The sequence below is a fragment of the Lagopus muta genome, chromosome 3 (assembly GCF_023343835.1).
Source record: "Lagopus muta isolate bLagMut1 chromosome 3, bLagMut1 primary, whole genome shotgun sequence".
NCBI classification, from domain to species: domain Eukaryota; kingdom Metazoa; phylum Chordata; class Aves; order Galliformes; family Phasianidae; genus Lagopus; species Lagopus muta.
In genome coordinates, this window is record NC_064435.1 from 18,821,176 (window position 1) to 18,838,984 (window position 17,809).

Genomic DNA, 17,809 nt, shown 5'->3' on the forward strand with positions numbered 1-17,809 from the left:
ACACTTCTTCCCACTAAAACATTCTTCACCCTGAGCACTTGCAAAGATTAACTTGGAAAGACATTGTATAACAAATGACCCCAAATACCAATGTCAGCCCATTCCCTGAAAAAAAGACTCCAGAACTCCCAAGAAATTAAAAAAATAATAATAATCTATCAAACTTCCCAACAAAAGTCCGTAAGGTGAGCTCTCCACTAATTTGTATGCAGGAGGAAGCTTCTTGAATCATCAAACTGATGCCAGAAAGTCACTCTGAAGAAGAAATTACACTATAAAACCAAATAAAATTCACCAGCATGCAGGTTTACTTTGTCAAATTAGATACTGCAGAAAAAATATCATCCACACTGACACGGAAGTAACTGGGTAAGAACCATAGAAGAAACAAAACAGAAACGTCAGATTCACCGTTAGGAGCACAGGAAATTTAAGAACACAACTGGAGAAATTCAAAAGCAGGATACATCAACCAAAGGAGATAGAAAGATGGAGAAGGGTCTGGAGGACAAGATGTGTGAGGAGCGCTGAGGCAGCTGCGTTTGTGCAGCACTGAGCAGAAGAGCTGAGGGGAGGCCCGATGGCGGCTGCAGCTCCTCACCGGGATCGGAGGGGCAGCGCTGAGCTCTGCTCCGTGTGACAGCGACAGGGCCCGAGGGAACGGCATGGAGCTGCGTCAGGGGAGGGGCGGGTGGCGGTCAGGGACAGGGGCTGCAGCGGAGGGCGGCGGGCACGGAACGGGCTGCACGGGGAACCAAGATGCCAGAGCTCAGGGAGCATTCAGACAGTGCCCTCAGATAAAGGGTTTTGATTTGGGGTGGTCCTGTGTGGAGCCAGGACTCCAGACAGGGCTCGATGATCCCTGGAGGTCTAACTCAGGATATACTACGATTCAAAGAAATCAGTGTGAAACAGCTCTGGAGAACTACTCAGCTTGTTAGCTTCTAATAACAATAATAATAGCTCAGCTTGTTAACTTCTGATATTCACCATTTTTGTGGCCAAACACCTAAGAACAAATTCCCTCTCTTTTGTTTTTCCTATGATAGATACATTTAAATAAATGCGGTGATAGAATTGAGTGCATGTGCTGTCCTTTATAAAACCTGAAAACAGAAGTTGCAGTTTTCAAACTTACACTGAAAAATCAGACACTCAGTGAGTATCTGAAAACATTTAAGAAAATAATTTCCCGAGCTGATACTTACTGAAAGGCAAGGAAAAGCAGAGGAGCAGAAGCCTCATTTAGTCATTAGCTAGCTAATACAGCAATTAAGTGATGGTGCCTTAAAAGATTAGGCCTTATGAACACTGCTCTGGCAAACGTCCTTCCATCTGGTTTTCAGCCATACTAAACACAGCCCTTACCAGCTTCAGCAAAAAAGTATTTTGAACTTCTGAAACCAGCAGGAACTGAGCGCTGTGAAAAACCGAGGCAACAACTTCAATTCTGGAGGATGGAAGCAGACAATCTTTCAGGCTCCTCCCATCCCATGCCAATCTATAGTTGCTTTGGGAATAGCACTGCAGGAGATTAGCCAAACATAATAATCTTTCAATGGCATTGCTTTTGGTTTCTCTACTTTCCAGGTAATTACAAAATTAGATAAAAGACATAAGCTTGAAGCACTACACATTTTTCGCTTACAGTATTTTAGTTCTCCTACTTCAAAAAAAATTCATGTCATGATAGTGAATACTTTCCTAAAGCCCCAGCTCCTTAAAATTCCTTGTAAAGCTTCAATTCCAGCAACTGTTCAAAAGAAAATCAGTCTCATTCTTTCAGTTTTTCAGAAAAGCTTGAAACTATGAACTCTAAACACCAGATGCTTGATAATACTTTTTACATTTCAGTGTATTTTACCAATCATATTTTTTGAGAAAAATCTTCAGAATTATTTGGGACTGAAAATTGCATGGAAATAGAGAGGAGGCTGAAATGAACTGCGATGGATCCAGAGACATTTGCATTGCAAAATTAAAGTGAAAGTAGTGCTGAAAGATAGCAAATGGTAATTGGAAAGACAGATCTCAGAGAAACCTCACGGGAAGACATCATGAAAATGGCAAGTAATTCAATTGTAAAATGGGTTTGGGATTAGGTAGCTGCGAGTGCTGATAATACCCTAAAATCAACAAGAAGAAAAAAAAAGCATCTGCTGCCTGTACTGGAGCTTTGCAGAGTTTTAAGATTTATAAATCCTCACATAGGACATTTCAACTGTGAAAAAACAATAAAATTGGATCTAATTATGCCTTTCTAATAAAGCCAATTACGCAGTCCATATTTTTCTAATAAAGCTGGAGTTGATGGACATTTTTCCTCACCTTCTTTCTAAGAAGTATTTAGTTGCTTCTTAGTGTTCTATTTTTTTTTTTTCTTTTTTTGCAAGTCATTATTAGTACGGTGTTCATGGTTTAACTCAGCAGGCAGCTCAGCACCACACAGCTGTTCACTCACTCCCCCTTCCCAGCAGGATGGCAGAGAGAATCAGGAAAGAAAAAAAAATAGAATTCATGGGTTGAGATAAACACTTATTTACTAAGACAAATAAAAGATGAGGAAAAGAGAATAACAGTTTTGATAATTGCCTATACATGTACTATGCATATATACAAAATGAGTGACATACAACTCAATTGCTCACCACCCGCCAACGGATGCCCAGCCAGTCCTCAAGCAATGATGGCTCCTCCAGCCAACTTCCCACCACTGTCAAGTTTTTTTTCACATGATGCCCTATGGTATGAACTATCCCTCTGGCTAGTTTAAGCTGTAGGTTATGTCCCCTCCCAAAAAATTGTGCGCCTCACTGCCAGAGCAGTACGAGAAGCTGAGAAACTGAAAAGTCCCTGGCTCTGTATCGCATCGCTCAGCAACAACAAAAACATCAGTACATTATCAGCACTGGCTTTCTCTTCAAACCAAAGCACAGCATCATACCTGAAACTGTGAAGGAAAAACCAACTCTGTCCCAACTGAGACCAGCACATACAGAAATTAATACTATTTCTATATGAAAAGAAAAAAAAAAGAGATTTATTCTTGGGCTTTTTACTGTTATATTCAACTCTGTACGTGCAGCGATATCAATAATAACTGTGCTACTTGCTCAAGTGCTATCAAAATGACACTGGACATTCAGTCCACTGTTCAGAAGTCTGACTTTCAGGGTTCCAAGAGTGGAATTGAGATCACAAAGACATCACTGATTTCCAATATCCATTTTCCCTTAAATACCAACTTAAAAACCCTTTGTTACTCTTTATTGAACTAGGAAAGCTCTTCTTGATTTTTTCCACTCTGGAACTTTTGCAGGTTTCAGGATGCAGAACCCCCAGACCCCATCAGACAAACAGGAGAGCAGTTTTTACGCTCTTCTGCAGTTCCAGGTGAAAGTCCAAAGCACAGTTCCATGAGCTTCATCCTCAGACTTAGTACCAAGCTAAGGTTCTTTTTTTAGCCAAGATGGGCTTATCTCATTACCCTTCTTAGCTGTGATCTCCACTCAGAACTGGGGAAAACTATCATCCTGAAAGGTACAGGCTGAACACAGGAGAGTGCCTGTTTCATGTGTCTTCACCTCTTAAATGCTTGACAGCATTCTGTCATTTGTTTAGTGCCTCTTCTTAATATAGCATTTCAACTCCCTTTCTTATAATTCAGAGAAACTATAATCTTAATCCCACTAACTACAGTTAAAGGCACTAGTTTTCCCACCTGGAAGGATGCACACACTAGTTTCTCACCTTCATCTGACAGGTAATTCAAGTTTTGCATATTTGTGTACAAGTAGATTCCTCTGTCTATTCTGTTTCAGGTATGCACCATGACCACCAGCAGTAAAGTCCATGTAATCTCATACTGTTTATATCAGGCATTTTTCTAGTGGTAGTCAGCAGTGGCACCTGCAAAGCGATTCAAGGCATTAGACGAGTGACAGTGACAGTGTTTTCTTTCCAAAGTGACAACCTCACCACTATCCAAACAGAATATATGAGGACATAAATTGCCTTTATTACACTACAAAATGCAGGTCTATTTGGGGAGGTTTGGGAACTGACAAAAGCAGAGCACTGTCACATAATTAAAATACAATTTCAACACTTGTCAGAGGAGATTTATATAACATCGGTGTAGGTTCTGTATTTCATACAGAAAACTTACTCTCACTATTACAGTCTTGTAAATAAGAGAAGCATTTGTCTGCATCAGTATTATTATAACTGCTTCTGAGTCACAGAGATAAATTTGGCCCATATTGATACATTAAAGGAGCAGGTTTATAAAAATGATTACGCTAAGAGCATTAAGTAAGGACTACAATCAAGAAACTGGAAATGCTATTGTCTCCGCAATACTAAATCTGCCTTTCCCACCACAAATAAATGGAAGTGAAAACAATAACACCTTAATGAGACAATAAGCAGTTCAACAATCACAACAAATCTACTGCCTACTCACTTTTTTTTGCCCAGTGTCATCAACAGTGCCATCAACCAAAAGGTCTGAACTGTAACTGGAATGTTTCAGGATTATTCCTTTCCAAATATAAACAGTATTTTAGCAGGAATTAAACAAACTGAAAGAGAACCAAGCTTTTTTGCTTTGTTTCTGTAATGTTCATTTTGTTGACAAGCACAGCAAAGTTACTTGAAAGTTGCAAAACAAAGAAGTAACACAAAATGTTACTGTGTAAGAGCTTGATTTGAGTATGCCTCAAAGTCTGGGGCCTCAAACACAGGAAAGAGGTGGAGTTTTTGGAGAAGCATCCAGAGGAGGGCCAAGAAGGTGATCCACAGGGTGCAGCACTTCTCCTATGAAGACAAGCTGAAAGAACTGGGTTTATTCAGCCTGGGAAAAAAAAAAAAAGGCTGCAGGGAGACCCCATTGCAGCCTTCCAACATTTTAAGGCAGTCTATAAACAGGAGAGAAATCAACTTATTTCACAGATAGATAGCGACAGGACAAGGGGAAACGGTTTTAAACTAAAAGCAAGGAGATTTAGATTGGATGCCAGGGAGAAGTTTTTTACTGAGGTCAGGCACTGGAACAGGTTGCCCAGAGAAGCTGCGGATGCCCCATCCCTGGAGGTGCTAAAGGCCAGCTTAGACGGGGCACTGGGCAGCCTGATCTACTATTTGATCTAGAGGCTGACAACCCCACTGTGGTAAGGAGGTTGGAACTTCATGATCCTTGAGGTCCCTTCCAAACCAGGCCATTCTATGATTTATGCCATTTTTTTCTCCCCACATCCTGCCTGTTACCACAGAAGAACAAACACACTGAAGTACTCAAGGATTTGTATCACAGAACCAATGTGAGCCATTCCACAGCCTTCTCACTGTTCCATCCACAGTAGGTTTGCATCCATTCTGTCCATTGCAGTGAACAGCGGTTAATGGCCAATCACATGTAAAAGTCACAAAATCAGCAGTGATGCATCAGAAAAGGCCTGGTGTTAAGTGCTATTACATTAAAAATAGTAATACAGATTAGTACCCTTGCTAGCATGCATGTCTAGTCCACTGCAGCTCAGTTCCATGTCACCGATTAACCAGAAGGCAGATGACAAGAATATATATTAATTTTTTTATAGTTAAAAAACACAATGTTTGCTTCCCTTTTGATGAACAGGAGATAAAATACTCTCCATACATGGCTAAAAGCTGTTTAGAGTGCACTGTATCTGATCCTGCACACGGGAAGAACCTCTTTCACCACCTTTGATTCGTGGAGTTAACTTAGGACAATTATCCATCATCTTCCATATGTGAAAATAAAACCTAAGTCTATCCCTTATGGCTCTGTTCTAGACTCGAGATCCCACAGAGTAAAGTCTTCTCTTAGAGTTAAATGTTTTGGTTTCAATAAGAAAGCACTGTTGTTCTGTATGGCTTTACTCGTTTAGGTCATATATTCACACTCAAGATTTCTAACAACAGCACCAGTCAGTAGAAAACAACCTAAAGCAGAACTTCCAACACAGATAACTTGTGCAAGGAGGAAAAAACAACAAAAGACAAGCTGAGGCATAAATTTCATCATAGTACTTTATAACAGAGCCAGTGTTTCTGTAAACTTCTGTCCCAAACTCTTGATAACACTTTAATGTAAACACAGAATTAAATATTCTTCTTGCAGCTCAGCTCTAACCAACCATACTCAAGCCATGCCTTATATCAGTGAGCCCCACACATTACTATAGTTGTTGAAGTGCTTTCCTAGTGGTCTCACAAACATTTCTCATCACTAATTGTATTTATTTCTTTAAGTGTTAACAGTGTGGCCTATTAACAATACTAGAATATAATGGTCTAAAGCATGGGTGTTCTACCTTCTGATATGTCCGGACCACACTGACTGAAGAGAAATTGTCTTTGGCCACATAAATATATAATGCAGTTAATGAATATAAGTCACAAAACTTACTTTTTAATATTCCTCTACTGAAGATGACCATTTCTCATGCTTCTCCTAAAAATGTTCCTGCACAGCTTAGTAGCTGTATGTGTGGAGGCAGTGTCTTCAAGGGCTATGGACTGAAGTTTTTATAAGAATAGTGCTGCATTTTTTGCCAAAAGTGGGGAAGTAGATGTTCAGTCTGGTTTCTTTGGAGGAAATTTTACCTTTCTTTGCCTACTGGAGAGGTGTTTATGTGTAAATAACACTGCACCAAGAGCAGATAATAACAGCTGTTGTCCAAATCAATCAGCTATGCATATTTTAAGTAGGAAAAAAAAGTACAAGGTCCAGATGCGCTGCAGCTCAGATATGGCATAATCTTAATTCATCACAATTCAATTTTTATTATAAATGGAACAAGAAACTTCCTGAGCAAGGATACATGACAAAACACTTGTGGTTTAAAATTGCATCAGTCCAGAACTCCAAACAAACTTGAGTAATTTAATCCTGGCATGGAAACTGAATGCTTGATGCACTGAAATTTGCGTCGTGCTCTGTGCAAGCACTGCAGTATAAAATGTCAGGTACGAGCATCTGGAAAACTACAAGCTGCTTCTACCAGCTTCGCAATCCCAATCTGTATTTCTGTAGATTGGAACAATTTATATTAATTTACCCATCAGAAAGCTTGCCTCCACATTTTTTTCCCCAGACTATTCTTTACAATTCTTTTAATACTCATGCACTTAAATGAAGGGATTGTTTTACCATGTATGCATTAAAGCACGTCGATGACTTCTGCTTTTGTCTTTGCACAGCATAAAATCCAGCTCATTCTGGCAAACAGCAGTTAATTCACCTTGAAAATATTTGCACATCTTCAAGCAAAAACAAAAGTTGCTGTGCTTGACAGAAGAAGTTACTCAAAGTCAAATTCTGCTCTTAGTTTTTATGCTGAAGATTTACAGATTGATGTACAGGTACTCATTTGGAAAATAAATAAGGAAAACTGACCTATAACATGATTGGGTATTACAATATATAAAGAGATGTTTTTTAAAGAAATAAAAATCACAAGATTGTTTTCTAAGGTAACCAAACTTACTAAACAAGGCATGGCTAAAAAAAAAGAAGAAAAAACTCAGGATGACTGTGGGCATTTAAAATGTCTATTATCATTTAAAATTATATTAGAAAACTCTACCTCATAATTCACAATTATTTAAGTCATATTAATGTTGAAGCTATGAGAGGATACTGAAAGTTGGTGGGTTGTTTGGTTGGTTGTTGGTTTTGTTTTTTTTTTTGTCAGAAATTCTCCCTCATAAATATGTAACCAAGGAAACTGAATAAATAAAGGAACAGTAGTTCTTAAAAATATGTTTTATTTTGTCTTTTTCTTCCTCTTAAGTTCATTAAGATAGACAGCAAAACAAACAGGTACTCCTGCCATTCTGAGTTACAATTACAATAACCAGTAAGAAGAATTAGAAAATGGAAAGCAATTAGCAGCTATTATAAGAATTTAAAACATATGACAGGAATCTTTTCACATTTCATGGAGGTGGAAGGACTTCCTTCCTACTAATGCCAATTGCCAGATTCCCTCTGAATTTCATTTGTTTCAACTGATGAAAGCCCAGGGCTTCCAGCCGCTGGTCTCCCACGTTCCCCAAAAGAAAGTCACATAGGATGACATGTAATTCTCTCTTTACACAGTTCATTCCTACTGCCTGCTGCCATGTCATTTCCAAGAACTCTGCCTTTTTGTGTATCTGAGAAACAAAAATTAGCAGAAATGACTGAGAGAGTTAAAAGTTATTAGGAAGAGCAGTAACAGATTCATATTCTGCCTCTGCTACAGTTAGAAACATAGAACCCCCAGTTGGAAGGGACTCAAAAGGATCATCAGTTCAACTCCTGGCTCCACAAGGTATTAACCAAAAATCAAGCAATATTTCTGAGAGCACTGTCCAGATGCTTCTTGAACTCCGCCAGTATTGGTGCCACTGCTCTGAGGAGCCTGTTCCAGAACCTCACTACCCTCTTGGTGAAGAGACTTCTTCCAATGCTCAGCAAGTTCCATGCTGATCCCTTGGGTCCCGACATCATCAGCAGTACCCCTCCTTACTTTTAGGGCACATCCCTACAAAGTACTCTGAAAGTTGGGCAAAACAGACTGTTTATACTGTTTATTTCTTGGTATTTCTTAGTGGGAATGTGTATTTCTATTATCTCCCCTTTAAAGCTTCAGACAGGTCAAGTTTCATCTCAGATATGGAGAGCTTCCTTTTTTTTTTTTTTTTTTTTTTGAGCTTTTGAGCAATGCTGGCTTAGTGCAAAATTAGGGGGTGGTGACAGAACTATGGTGAGCCAATTTAGTGTTCACTGTTTAACACCAACAGGTGAGAAGATCTTTCCTGACCAAACAGATGAGATATTCAACATCTGCTATGACCCTCATTGTTCCTCTGCAACTTCTAGCACCTTAATGGCACTGAAGTAGTTTCCCCATGAGCCTGGCCAAGGTGACCAGAACCACAGTGTAAGAGCATTCCACAAAACTAATATAAACTCATCTTTTCATATCATACTATGTTGTGCAGCTAGTACTACCTTTATTTTAAGATAAACACTTGAAACATAGAAACTCAGCTTAGGTGGAATGCTGTTTCAAATGCCATCTTATTTTGGACAGCTGCTTTAGCTCTGGTATTTCTGACCTTTGAGGTACTTAATTAAATTCAATTCACAGTGGTAAGTGGGAGAAGTACAGGGGCTATGAGGCGATAAGACACTAAATGAGATTCCCTGAAATGCAATAATAGCGTAGGAAGGGTCAGAAACTTTGGATTCCATCTAGACTCCCTAAAAGCATACTGTCACAAGACACAGGCTGCTTATTTGCACATTACCCCACCTGCCCAATGTCATTCTCCTCTTCCCCATGTCCTATCCAGGCAACCTACAAATCCATCACCATCAGCACTCTCCAACAATCTCAACTTCATTTGGATTTTCACAGCAACCAACCCTAAAACTTCGTCCAGGAAGCCCATCCAAGTTCTAACCTGCTCAGAAAGCCAAAGCCTTTTCTCTCTCATGGGACTCAGTTCAAAGGACAGCAGTTTCCAACCCAGCATTTCAGTTACGATGCTTGCTCAGAATGTTATCTAAACCCCAAGCACATCACAGTGGTTCAGTGCTGTGTAGATACTAAGAACTGAAACAATATACCCAAAATTCCACTTTTTCAGTTACCACTTCTATAACTCTTGCCAGCAGCTAAGTGCAAATGTTGGATAAGTCTGGCTTGACCCTGTCTTCTTAGATGTGGCAGCATACCCATGGAAGCAATCTGTGCCCTCAGGGACCTTTGGCCAAGGGAACGCTTTGATGGAAAGCTGTGCCTGGAGGTACCTTCAGACACAGTGCCACACAGCAACACTGATACTGCTTTAGACCTAAAACATCCTGAGGATAAAGAAAACATGAGGCTGCGCTGGAAAAGAATGTAAAGCAGCTGTTATTGCAGGTACACCTAAAAAAAAGAATTTTATATTCAAAGCCTGACATTTGATAAATTTGTAAATAAAATAGACTATTACCATAAAAAAAGTTGAAGGCACATGGCCCTCTACAAGTAAATACATGCTCCACCATAGAAAGCTTGCAGAAAGTATACGCAGCATACAGGAAGACACTGGGACATAAGTAGTCAATTGAGCACTGAAGCTTTAATAAACATTAGCTCTGCTTTAAACTTTTCCTCATAATTTCTTTCACATGACTACTCTACTGTTCCCACACTAGAGGTGTCTAAGTAATTCAGTTCTTGGTGAGGTATAAACTCACGTTAAAAGCTTTCCGATGAGGTAGGCCTCAGTGAGAGAAAAAATGTGGGGAAAAAAAAGGCGATATACAGCTGGTATATGGAAAGGTTTCAAGTCATCTGTTCCAAACAGACCAGTCAATTCCTGCTACTAGCATCCTTACTAGCATATGAAGAAAATGACCACAGCAAAAAAATTAACCACGTCAGCAGAAGCCTTGAGTGGGGCCTCTATCCATTGGTCAACTCCACATTTAAAGTCAGTGCAATTATTTGAAAAATATTCAAATAGTACCACAAAGGTCTTGGAAGCTTGATCTAGATGTGAGATTAGGCTACTGATAAATCAGCATTAGGCTTCTGGTAATAATACTTCCATGCAATCAGTATTCAGCCTGACTCCTGGAGAAGGGAGTAAGAAAAATATAACCATAAAGCCAGAGAGAAAACACTGAAAAATCCTACAGAGATTAATAAGATTCAAAGTAGAATTAAAAGTGGAACAAGCAAATGTATTTTGATTCCAATTATATCTGTTTTCATTGTTACTATTGTTTTTAGTCCTGGATACAAATTGCTTCCTTCTCTAAAGGGGATTTAAAAGCTCTTGCATCTTTTCTTCTCAGAAGCTGAGCAGTTGTGGTGTATCAATCATCAATTATCATTTCAGAACATGCTCCTGTCAACAGCCTGGATGCCCTGCCTCTCCAGTGCAACTGCACACAGTAGGCATCTTGCAATTGAAGTACAAGAGATACGGATGACTGAATAGATTATTTTTACATCGACAGTATATAGATATCTATTTCTGAAATATATCAATATTAATAATTTAAAATGGCAAAACTAACATTTTAGTATGTCCTGCATTATTTATGAAATAGGAAGATGATTTATTACTAAGCATTTCTACAGCAATGGTTAGATTAAGGAATAGCTAATAATGTGTTTGCTGTTATTTCAGACCATGGCTCCATAGAACCTGATTGTGTTATGCCTTAAGAAAAAAAAAAGTTCTGCCTATATTTATAGTATCAAAGTGTTGTCTCCATGCTCATGTCATATTTTATAAAGGTTTCTGGAAACTTATGATCCACAGGAATACTTAAGTGTACTATGTTTTACCTATGAATTTAATGTCTGTGCGTCTCAAAAGCTTTCTATACAAAGGAGCAGAGGAGATAGCAGATTCTTTTCCTCCTGTTTCTAGAGAGCAAGTTCAAAGTATACGTATAAGAATGGAATAGACATATAAATTAAGCAGCCACAGAATGCGTTAACATTTCTTTTCCGGACTCTGTTTTTAATGGAAGAGTTCATTACTGAAGACAGACAGGATGGCTCCTAGCATCGTGTGATGTGGTAAAGGTAGCTGCTAGACCACCTTTCAAAATGAAAGTGCGCAGGTAGTACCATGGAACCCAGTGCCTACACTAGTAGGGGTAACACTTTGTCTCTCCGAGAGGTGTTATGAGTTAGATACAAAGTGCCACAACTTTGCTCTCCGAGCTCTGTACTAAGTATCACTTGTCCATGTCTACACAGATGTGAACTGCGCTGTCACAGAGATGAACAGGATATACCCCAGGCTGACCCATAGTGTCACTCTTTCGTCACTGATTTCTGAAGAACATGCATACAATACAGGGGATCTTGTATAACTGAGACTTTTACTCACACACCAAGAAGGTTAGTATCTTCCACAGAATAGGTTTTGATTTTGTTCACATAGCTCAAGCTCTGCCAGTGACCCCACTGAAAACCCAACTAAGACAATGTATAGTTCCAGAAATCTGAAATATTGCATAAAACTACATCCCTGCTTTGGCCCTGGAGACTTTCAAGGTGAGGCTGGATCAGGGCCTGAGCAATCTGATCTAGCTGTGGTGTCCCTGTTCACTGCAGGAGAGTTGGACTAGATGGCTTTCAGAGGTCTTTTCAACGCTAAGGATTCTATGACTCTATGATAAAAACTTCCTCCTTTGCTAACTACTTCAGTTAAAGTCCTTGTACAGTCTAGCATCTTATTTTCTGCTTTTCCAAAATAGAAACACCAGAACTGGAACAAAAAGAGGTACAGTACTTATTTCTTACTCATAATAAATAGACAAAAGCATATGAATAGCAATATATTTGCAGTTTCCAGAAAAAAAAAAAAAACAAACACCAAACATGAAGTTCCTCTTCAGGAAATTTTTGTCAATGCCAAATAAAGTTTTGCTTAAGTAAGCAGCTCCACTTTGAACTTGTATAAGCAACTTAGAAAGCTATTCAGACTGAGGAGAGGGCATTAGAGATGCTTCTTATAGAGACTGCTTATTATTGCTACAGTTATACAACAACTGAATACGCAGTGCATGATCAGGGCTGTGCATCGCAATGATTTATTAAGAAAGAAAATAATGCTTTGCTTAGTGTTCAGAATTTCCTCTTTCATTCATCTTTCACTTTTGATCAGATAGATTTATTAGCAAAGTATTAAAAAAAACTTGCATCTATTTCACCATTAAAGACCACTTCATGTTCTTTCCCTCCTGTTAGGGTGCTAACTTTCCTAAGGAAGTCACCACAGATGCCCCACTGGTTAATAATGCCTATGGCTGGGGCTAGGGGAATCCTATTGCCCCTACAAAAGTTTCAATTTCACAGAATCACAGAATCACAGAATCACCCGGGTTGGAAGGGACCCCAAGGATCATGTAGTTCCAACCCCCCTGCCTAGCAGGGCCACCAAACATACACATTCAGATCAGGTTGCCCAGGACCCCGTCCAACCTGGCCTTAAACACGTCCAAGGACGGGGCATCCACAACCTCCCTGGGCAGCCCGTTCCAGGGCCTAACCACTCTCCTAGTAAAGAACTTCCCCCTAACATCTAACCTAAATCTTCCCTCCTTCAACTTAAAACCATTTCCCCTAGTCCTGCTGTCGTCAGCCCTTTTGAAGAGTTTACTCCCCTCCTGGGTGTAGGTTCAATTCAATTCAATTCAATTCAATTTCAACTCTTTTTTTAAAAAACATCAGTCAAACAAAAAGCTTCCAAAACTTTCCAAAGAGAAAAATACTCCCCATCTGGAACAAAAAAGCCTCCCAGAATACAAGCTCACCAGAAATGTACGCGTTGGCATAGACTTACCAATTGAGGCCTGAAAACAACTGGATCCAACAAAAAGAAAACAAAGTGGAGTTTATACCTTCTTATCCTTCTGCTCAGAATCCATTCTTTCCATGCTGCCGTCCTTGGACTACGTGGATAACATATTGCATAGCCCCACAGAAGGGACCATCCTTTGTACAGTCTGTTCATGACTATGGGGAACGCCATCAGAACGTGCTTGTGGGTAACAGCAAGCTTGTGGGTAGCTGTCCTCTCTTCCCTTTGCTCCTGTCTCTAGCCTCCCTCTCCTCATGTGATTTCTCAATAAAATGAGAATGCCTCAAATGAAAAAAGATACCTCAGTGTATTCCTGAGCAATAATAAAGTGAAGCTGAATGGTCCTTTCCCATCCTGTCACCTACGAGTTAAGGAGCCGAATCTCCAGTTTGTTCTCAGTTCAAGAGCTGTGGAAGTTTAACACAGGTTTACATATTTTTCCTCTCTCTTTTTCTTTCCCCCCCTACCTTTTTCTTCCTCTCCAAATCCTTCTTTAACAGGTAGCAAAATAAGTAAATAAATAGAATTCCTATCTCTGTTTTTCTAGAGCAATGTAAGAAAGTGGGATCAGGAGGCCAAGATCCCTTTGAGATGCAGACAGGAACCTGGCATACAGGAGAAACTTGCTAATTGCACTGCTGCAGCCATAGATAAGCTCACTCGGAGACAGACATCTCTGCACAATCTGAAAGATTTTGACCTTAAGGTCCAGTAACTTTCTATCATGGACAGAAACTGTTTGACATATCCATAACATTTCCTGAGATATCAAGGAGATATCTTCTCCATCTCTACGTTTAATCTCGAGTAAAGCTGGTAGGAACAGATGCTAGAATGAAAACATAACTTACAGCTCACTGCTGCAGTGCACCACGTGAGCATCTGCTTCTGGCACACAACTCCAATGAGCTGAAGATGGCGATACCTTTTCCATAGGTCTTCCCCAAGAGTTCCAGCACACACACAGTTCACTTCCTGACCAAAACTCTTCCTTGTGCCCCTGATGTCAAATGTTCACAAATCAAAGAAGAGTGCATTACCTCAAAGGGTGTCTGTTGCAGTTGAGAAGGAAGCTATCCTACACTGAAGTACACAGTTGTATCATCAAAAGTTTCAGCATCTTCTAATTGAATCCACTCATGAACATGCAGCAACTCATGCTAACACAACACTGAACCATGCTTGTTAGCAATAATTGTTTGCTTCTGCAAGGTTGTCACCTCCCAGTGCGTTCCAGTAAAATACTTAATTGAATATTTTCACAATAGTAACTTAAGGAACAACAGTAGCTCACTACAGGGTGAAAAAGAAATTATGGTAGCTCATCAACAAAAAGGAAGTTAAGAGACCTTTTCAGGAATTAACAGCTGACAGGTAATGCTGATAATCCTAGACTACTGCCTCCAGCTATGAACCTTAAAGAGTAATCAATTGCCTATGAAATTTCCTAAGGCATTATTAATAGGGATTTTTGGTTTTATAATTAAAGTTGTTGGGTTTTTTTTGTTGTTGTTTTCTAAAAAAGACATTTTAACATTTCTTCCTGCACTCCTGTTACCCTCCAGAATCTTAGGGGCATAAGTACATATGAGTATCTGTAAGGTGAGATGACACACTTTATTACAAAAAGAAAAGCAAAACCAGTAAGATATATCCTTAGATTAAATGAACAGTGGAGAAATAAAAGCTTTTAAGGAAAAAAAAATACATGGAGAAAAAAGATTATTATTTTTCTGCCTGAAGGGAGAAACAGCTATGTGCAAACACTGCAGCTGCTAACTAGACATTTCACAACTATTAATATGTAACCCCACTGCCACCCCAACTATCTTCTCTTTTCTATTAGCTGGGCTGAAGTCTGCACAAAAGATGAACAATCATCTGAGACTCTAAAGACACCGTACGAAAGTGTACAACTTAAAAACGTGTGTATATTCTATCTGCATATGCTTTGACTATCAGAAAGTACCTACCTGTCTAGGATGCTGAAATCATCTATTAATCTATATGAGCTCTAGAGTCATAACGAGAAGTATTAAGACAACATAACAGTAAACGTAAAATAAATGCCTCCTATTGAACAAATTATTACTTCTCAAACATAAGGAAAGTCATTTTTTTAAAAACAGAGCCTTTGAAGGCATTATTACAGCTCAAATCTAATCACAAGAAATAAAATGGCAGATCGCATTCTACAAAAATTTCTCTCTTTATTTTTCCCCTCTGTCGTCAACACAGGTAGCACAAGCTGTTCTTTCCTGCTGCATTCTCTGATGGTCTTGTGCAGCAAGCAAAAGGCGTCTACTCAAGAATTCAATTTTTCCCCCATTATTGCATACTCATAAAAATGGAACTGACAGGACAGCAGCTTATTGATGTGCAAGTCAGATCCCAGTCGCACATACTGAGCAGCTTCCAGAAACCCACAGATAAAATCCCACCTTATTATCACGGGGGGCTGCTTTGGGATTTTTTTGCTTCATTAGGGAGAGGGGAAGAGTTGCAGAAACAATCACACAGCAGCCTCCTTGTCTACATCGCAGTAACACTAATTACCAGAACCGTGAATACACACACAGCAGGGTCGGCAGGTTCTGGTCTTTAACTACTTTAAAGCACGTCTAAATTTTGATGAGGCTCAGCCTGGAGACACTTCAGCTTACGTGCAGTTTCGTCCCTGTGCGCATTCCATCAAACCCAAACCAAGGCACAAGGACAGCCGTCCCCGGAGTGCCAGCAGCCGACACGAGGCTCGGGACGTGAAAGAAGGCAGCTGTCCCCCCCCGGCACCCACCGGCCCCGGCTGGCCCAGTTCTGCCACCAGCGAGCCGCCAAGCAGCAGCATTTTCACAGGCAACGTTCCGCGTCTCCTCAAATTGCCCTCTCCCTGTTATTAAATCATTTAAATTAATTGGCCGTTTCAGTACAACTTCGGAGACGACAACGAGCCTCCCGCGAGCAGCAAAGCGGCTCCTGACGCCTCTGCCGTTTGGCAGCAGAGGAAAAGAAGCAAAGCGTCGCTGCCGTCAGCAGCCGATGAGGAACTTCGCCTCCCCCGGGCTCGGCGACGCGCAGCATCCGAACTGAGCTGTTACGGAAGGGACGGCGACAGCACAGCCCTTATCGAACTGAACAGCGAGATCCCGTGTTCGGAGGGAAAAACTTGGGACGCGGGTCGCTATTTGCTACCGACAGACACACGGAAATACTGCACCCCTACTGAACTGAAAGGCGCACAGAGCGCATCACCTATGGGCAACCGCAGCTCCCCGCGCGTTCCCCTTGCGCACCCCCCGCCTCGCCACGACCTCCCGGATCCCCTCAACGCCGCAACTCCTCGCTGACGGCGTCGGACGCCTCTCCGGAGCCGCGAGTCGGGCCGAAGACAACCAGAGAGAAGTTGCAGAGCCGAGGGGGGCGCAGGGCCCACCTCGCACGACCCCTCACGGGGGGGGACGGGGCAGACCCGGCCGCCCCTCCCTATCCTCACCGCCCGCGCGGCCCCGGCCCCCCGCCCCGCTCTGCGAACAACTTACTTGCCGGCGGCGGCACGCGCCCCCCTCACACGGCCCCCGGCCGCGCGCTCTCCTTCCCGCCCGGCGAACGCGGCGCGCGAGCGCAGCCCCGGCGCGGCGGCCGCTGCCGAGCGCGTTCGGACATGCTCAGTCCCCGAGCCGTCTCCTCGCGGAACCTACCACCGAGGGGAGGGGGGTTGGAAAGGGGGGGGAGCCGCGGAGAAATAGGGGCAGAGCTGGATGCTACCAAGAGGATGAGCTAAAAATAGGCGCCGCAGAAAAGAACAGCTGGAGCTTAAAGGGGCAGAGGCGGCCTCGCTGGCGGGGCGGAGGGCGGCGTCCCGATGCGCGGACCCCCCCTCGCGGTGTGGGACGCCCCGCAGTGTCTGGGGAGCCGCGCTGAGGCCGGGCTGTGGGGTAGCGCCGTCCCCGAGCCGCTCTCTCTCGTGCCCGCTTACGGTCGCGGCTCGGCTCTGGCGCCGCGCGGCCCCGGGGGGCTCTCGGGAGCCTCAGCTCAGCGCCCACCTGGCACGGCGCGCCCCAGCGCCACAACGCCTGCCGGGCGGCGGTTTCGGACGTCGGGTCTGGAGAGTGCGGGGGAAAATACGAGTCTGTTTTCCTGCCGTATTTCTCGGGGGCTCCATCCCGTTCGGTTTTTGTGAATGGGGCTCCGGCTCACGCTGGGTCTGTAGTGAAACGCGGAGCAGCCCGGTGAGAATGTGGCAGCCTTAAGCAGCCTGCAAGGCAGCTCCTTAAATATGTTTAGGGTTGTTTTTTTACCTTGGGAGATGTGTGTGATAAGACAGAAGTCATCATCGCGCTCACACAGCACTGTGTTTCAAACCTGAACGCTGTATAGAACTGTTACAGATTGAAAGCCCTGCAAGTATTTGTGAATG

General features: G+C 42.0%; 1 protein-coding gene across 6 annotated transcripts in view; it reads right to left on the bottom strand.

The window, feature by feature from the left end:
- Positions 1 to 17,040, bottom strand: part of OXR1 (oxidation resistance 1) — a 240,885-nt gene extending 223,845 nt beyond the window's left edge. For 3 of the 6 annotated variants that reach the window (XM_048939873.1, XM_048939871.1, XM_048939868.1), the window contains exon 1: positions 16,932 to 16,949. The gene's annotated coding sequence lies outside the window, so the exon portion shown is untranslated. Of the gene's footprint in view, positions 1 to 16,931 lie in introns of all 6 variants that reach the window. The other 3 variants (XR_007375873.1, XR_007375874.1, XM_048939870.1) reach the window with 2 other exon arrangements.
- Between the last annotated feature and the right edge of the window lie 769 nt (positions 17,041 to 17,809).